At 36.2% G+C, this 5726-nt stretch overlaps 1 long non-coding RNA gene across 1 annotated transcript; it reads left to right on the forward strand.

Moving 5' to 3' along the window:
- Nucleotides 1-838: 838 nt before the first annotated feature.
- Nucleotides 839-3435, forward strand: LOC140014963 (uncharacterized). The gene is made up of 3 exons (XR_011821715.1): nucleotides 839-1062; nucleotides 2534-2611; nucleotides 3343-3435. It is a non-coding gene; the product is annotated as an uncharacterized lncRNA (long non-coding RNA).
- The last annotated feature ends 2291 nt before the right edge of the window (nucleotides 3436-5726 follow it).

Below are 5726 nucleotides of genomic sequence, written 5' to 3' on the forward strand. Positions count from 1 at the left end.
GCTTTGGACTAAAAATGACAACCAACAATGCCATGTTTTTTTAAGGACAATCTGTCACTAGACCTCCAATGTTCAATGGGTCAAATTATGTAAGTTGGAAGGAAAGAATAATTATCTTCTTGCCATCGATTGATATTGATTTGTGATTTATTGTAAATGAAGGTCCATATGATGTCTCTGTAATTGATGAAGTTACTCATAGACCAAGGCAAAAAATAAGAATTGAACTGACTGCTAAGGATAGAGCTCACGTCTGTGAGGACTCATAATTTTATTATTTCAAAATATTGTTAAATTGGTCATTTTAAAAATATTTCGTACTCGAGTTACCCAAAAAAAAAAATTAATAAAATAAAAATAAAATAAAATATACTAAAGTACATTTCAAAATATTGAATTTCTCGAAAATAAATTTTTCCGATTGGTTCTTTACGCGCATATTATTTTAATGCCCAAATTTATTCAAGATGAATTGCTTATCGTGATTTTTATTGTTATATATATATACTTGGATTATCATATTTTAGAGTTTTAGAATCGAATAAGTTGAATTTCCAAGTTCAAACAAGAAAACCCTTAAGTTTGACCTTTATACGCGCGCGTGCCGAAAAGGCCCCGACAGGCACATTAATTTGATTAATTGGAGATTTTAAGAACATGATATTAGACTACTAGTAATATACTATTAATGTACTAGGGAAATTACCTTAGAGGTTTAGTGCACAAAAGTTGCAAACGAGCGCAAAAATTGGACACGCAAAGACCCTAAACGGACCTAGCATGAGTTGACACTTAGACTTAACCATTAAGTCACCAATTCTCTCCACTTTCATTACAATACCTGATTTCACTCTCTCTCCTCTCGTCACTCTCTAGTTGGCCGAAGATGGGAAGAAAAAAATCTAGCCAAAATCCTCACAAACTTGCTTCAATCCACTTCCAAATTTCATCATCCATTAGAGGGCTTTGATCCTAGCTTGGAAGAGGGGGCTGTTCATCGGTTTTCTTGGAGGAATTTCGGTCAAGATTTCTGCCCTAAAGCTGTCCAACTAAGTTCTTGAGGTAACTCACTCACCCACACTTCAATCTTGCAAAATTATAGCTCAAATGGAGCAAAGGTAGCATGGGTTTGCAACCTATGGTAGAATTTGGGTTGATTGGTTGAGTAATTATGTTCTTGCAATTCCATGACATGCTCGAGGGTTTGAGGATGTTTATTGGTGACTGATGTGATGAATTAGCATGTTGTGGTTGCTGATATTGTGCTATGTTACATGTATATAGAATGATTGATGGAATGAAGTTGGAAGAAAGTTAGAAATTTGGAGAAGGTACTGTCTGAAATTTCTGACTTGCTGCCGACTTTCTTGTTTGCTGCTGCCCTGTAATTTCAAAACTTTTCTGGTGCTAATTGAGCTTCCAAATTGGTGTAGATATGTTGTGCTATGTGTATTGTGGTTGTCTACCAAAAATCAACCCAAATGGTTGGTTAAATTTTGATTTACAAGTAAAGAAGCAAAACTGGAACAAGCTCCAGAATTTTCTGACCAGCAACATTTGTGTAGCTATAACGTTTTGCTCGTTGATCGAAATTGAGTGCTGTTTGCGGCATTTGAAAGTAGACTCTTAGAGCTTTAAAATGGTACCAAGCTCATTTTCTAGTTCGTCCCGAGCGATTCGTGGAGAGTTTTGAAAGTTGGCTGCCTGTTTATTACTGTTCATCCGAGACTGTCCAGAAAATCAATTTGTTGCTTGATTTTGAACCGCTTATGTCTGGATTTTGGAAATGATTTCTTCTGTATAAATATATCCTTATGAACCTAGTTTCTAACACCACCAACCGTTTTCAATTTCACTGAGAATCGAGTGAGATATGGCCTAATTACCGAAGTGCATTAAATCTAGAAAATAGGCCAACAGTCCAGGAATTTTAGCGAATTTCAACTTTTTATTTCTTGAGCTAGGAACATCGGAATCGAGTTCCGTTTTTTTCATTTGAAACCTGGATTGGAAATTTACATGCATATCAAATTTCAAAGGCTGGTTTTGATTTTATGATTTTTACAAAATTCCAAAATTATTGGAAAAAACTTGGACTGTTTTGACCTATCTTCAATGAATAGTAAACTTTCTTGGAGAAATTGACTTGTTTCTGATTTGATTCTTGGAAAGTGACCTTCTACAAAGTTGTTATGCTTCGAATGAAGTTTTTGACGGTGTAAAATTTTCTATTTTAGACTTTCCGAACTTCCGGACTGATTTTTCCACGAATGACTCGAAAAGTGAAAATTTCCAATTTGGACCTAAATGTTCTTTTATGGGCCTAGGTTACATTTTTACAACTCTTAGAGAATTTCAAACCTATTTTCATGAGTTCACCTATCACTTGAGATCTCATTTGAAAGTCGGTTCCTTATGAACTGAAATACTTTGGAAACTTGAATTGTGGAGTCAAAATTGACTATTTCTTTTCTTTACACGAATACTGTATGGCCTGGAATTTGAGATACAATGCATTATTGCATACTTTCAGGATCTCAAGAGGACTTCGAGGGAACTCCCGACGAAGCGTCTTAGAGCTAATTTCTCAAACTTTGACTTTTGATACTTGGTGAGTATCAAGTGCATGTGAAGTGTATAAATGAAATGATTCTTGTACTTGCTAGTTAATGAGGCTAGGGCGTACTTTATCACTCTTGTCCTCTCTTTCATGAAATTGCTTGCTTGATAAGTGATACGTGTTACATGTGAATGCAAATGAAAGTGTTTTTCGTGAGCATTGAGCGGCAGAATGTATCATGCCTTTTTAGGGTAGGAGGTACCGCTCATCCCGTCTCAATGCTATGACCAAATCTTGTCGATTGGAGCTTCGTCTCATCGACCTAAAAGTGAATGGGGGGGGACGCCCCAACCCATTGGCTAGCTTTGTAACTCGAGCCGGCAAGGGCTTGGTCGAGAAACTTGGTGAACCTTGGGAAGTGTTATAACTTGATCCAAATAAGGGGTCTTGCTAGGTATACTTGTTAAGTGATACCACCTACATGCTTGTTTGGTTACGGATCCAAGAGGGTGTCATGGTGGCTAGAGGTAGTAAGTGGAGTTCTACATGGATAACTGTGAAAGTTGACGGAGGGTCAACTACCTGAGCTTGGATCGCGCGTGGATTAGCTCCTGAGAGCTCCCGTATCCTTTTATTGTGATTAAATTCCCTAGTTGCTTAACGTTTCGCAGTTACTTGTTACTCGAGTTATTGCTTTATATTGTGTCTTTGCTAGCATGCTTGCATGTTTTTCCCTTGGCCTCACTGAGCATTAGCTCACCCCAATTTGTTTTCCTTAACAGGTTTGGAAGTGGAAGTTCTGAGGCTTAATTAGTGACCCCCAAAAATAATTTTTCCCCACAGGGCTCGAGGCCAAAGAAAGCGCTTGTATTGAGTTATTAGTGTCTGAAGGGATATCTCATATATAATTTGAATTCGATTCACTTGATAAGTATTTGATGTAATTATTTGAGAACTGAGGACTTTTGTCTTATTCGGGGAATGATACCCTTACTTGAGATTTGTAATGTATCTTATCTCGTTCTAAGTTTGAAAAATGTTATTTCGTTTATTCTTGAGGTTATACCCTATGTTACTGGATGTGAGTGATGTATTTTAATTGAGGACTGTAGTGAGTCCCGGTGAGAGCTGGGCAGGCGGTCCGTCGAGCCCTTTGGTTCGCCTTAAGGGGAGGTGTGGCTGTCACAACGTCACCTTAAATACAAAAGTTATGAATGTGTTATATAGTGATTTAGATTCAAATGAATCCATTAGGGTCAAGGGTTGTAGGTCTACTAAAGAGATTTGGAACAAATTGAGAGAAATTCATGAAGGGAGTGAGAATATGAGAGAACAAAAGAAATCTATCTTAGTTACCAAATATGAATCATTCAAGATGGAATCTCGTGAAAATATTGACAAAATATATTATAGATTCAATGATCTCATTAAGGATTTAGAAGTTCTAGAAAAGGAATACTCCTTAGAAGAGAAAGTAGAAAAATCTTGAATGCTTTGTCCAAGAATTGCGAAAGTAAAGTGACTGCTATTGAAGAGGCTAAAGATTTGAATTCTATACCTATTGAATCTCTTATTAATTCTCTAATCTCTTATGAGTTGAAGTTTAAGACTAAGGTACAGGAGGAAAAAGATGCAAAGGTAAGAAGGAGCATTACTCTAAAAGCATCCCAACATGAAGATGACTCGGTTTCATTGGATGGAGAAGATGTGAAAGTTGACGACAATGATCTTGCTCTCATCACAAGAATCTTCAAGAGAATTCTCAGCAAAAGGAGATTCAGAAAAGGAAGATCTAGTAACTCATTTCCAAATCAGTTCAACAATGCAAGAAATAAAGTAAAGCAAGAGGTCAATAAAAATCAAGCGGACAATGCTAGGAATGCGGCCAATCTGGACACTACATGAGTGAGTGCCCAATGAGGAAGAAGAAAGAAGGAAAAGCTGAACGAAAATCAAAATTCAACAACTTTCAAATCATATGGAATGATTGCAACTCTGATGGTGACGTTGAAGAGGAAGAAGAATCTGCTCAAACGGCTTTCATAGCCATTGGTGATGATGAGGTAACTACTTGCAACTCTCAACTTGTTGATGATGATGAATCTGATGATGATATTGAATCCTTCATTGAGAGACTACATGATAGTTTGAAAGAATCTTATGCTAGAAACAAGGAATTAAAACAGAAAATTAGTTTTCTACTTCAAGACAATGTAAATCTTTTTCAACAAAACAAAAGGTTGAAAACTGAAAATGACTACTTTAAAAAGGATGAGACTGATCTACACTTTGAACTTGATAGAAAAACAAAGATTTGTGAAATGTTCAAAAAGGAACAAGGTGATTTGAAAAAAAGAATAGATGATCTAAATGAGTTGCTCCAACACAAGAAACAAAACTGTTTTCAAAGGAATGAATCAAAACCTCATCTTGGCATCCATGAGAAGAAGTTAAACTCTAGTGCAAATGAATTTACTATTTATAAGAGAAGACAAGTAAGATTTGTTAAACCTGTCCATACTAGTAACTCTTTGACTATGTATAGTTTTTGTTGTCAAACAGGTCACATGAAAAGTAATTGTTATGTGAGGAAGAATATGAGAAAAAACACGAAATGCATGTGGATAGTTAGACATGATGCTAACTGTGAGAACCCGTAAATTTGCATTTTCTAGGTTTTCGCATTTTTCATGACTTGTTTTCTGCACTTTCTGTATCCGAAACATTTTCTAGATAATTTTTATGAGTAAATATAGTTTTTAGATGATTTTTCTAGTATCGAATAGATTTTGAGAAATTAAGAGCGTATACCGGACGTGGGACCCACTAGTGTGAGAAGTTCGAAAAAATTCGGCCAATTAGGTTAAGTTTCGGATACTGGTTGAAATTTATCGGGTGTTAAGAGATAAGTAGAGGTTGAGATGTGATTGATGTGAGAGGGACTTAAAGGATAGAGATGTTTTAAAGGAAGTGACAAGTGTCACCTTAAGAGTGGTTGTAACTTATGACAACTATTCACCTTTTTGACTTATTTGACCAATTGATTAAATATCTCAAAAATTACCACAAAAATCACCATTTCTTACCTCCATTGTGGCCGGCCACCTTGAGCAAGGAAGAAAGAAAAACTCTTCAAAGTTTGGCATCCATCTAGTGCAAATCACCC

This window comes from Coffea arabica, chromosome 10e, assembly GCF_036785885.1.
Source record: "Coffea arabica cultivar ET-39 chromosome 10e, Coffea Arabica ET-39 HiFi, whole genome shotgun sequence".
Classification (NCBI taxonomy): Eukaryota; Viridiplantae; Streptophyta; class Magnoliopsida; order Gentianales; family Rubiaceae; genus Coffea; species Coffea arabica.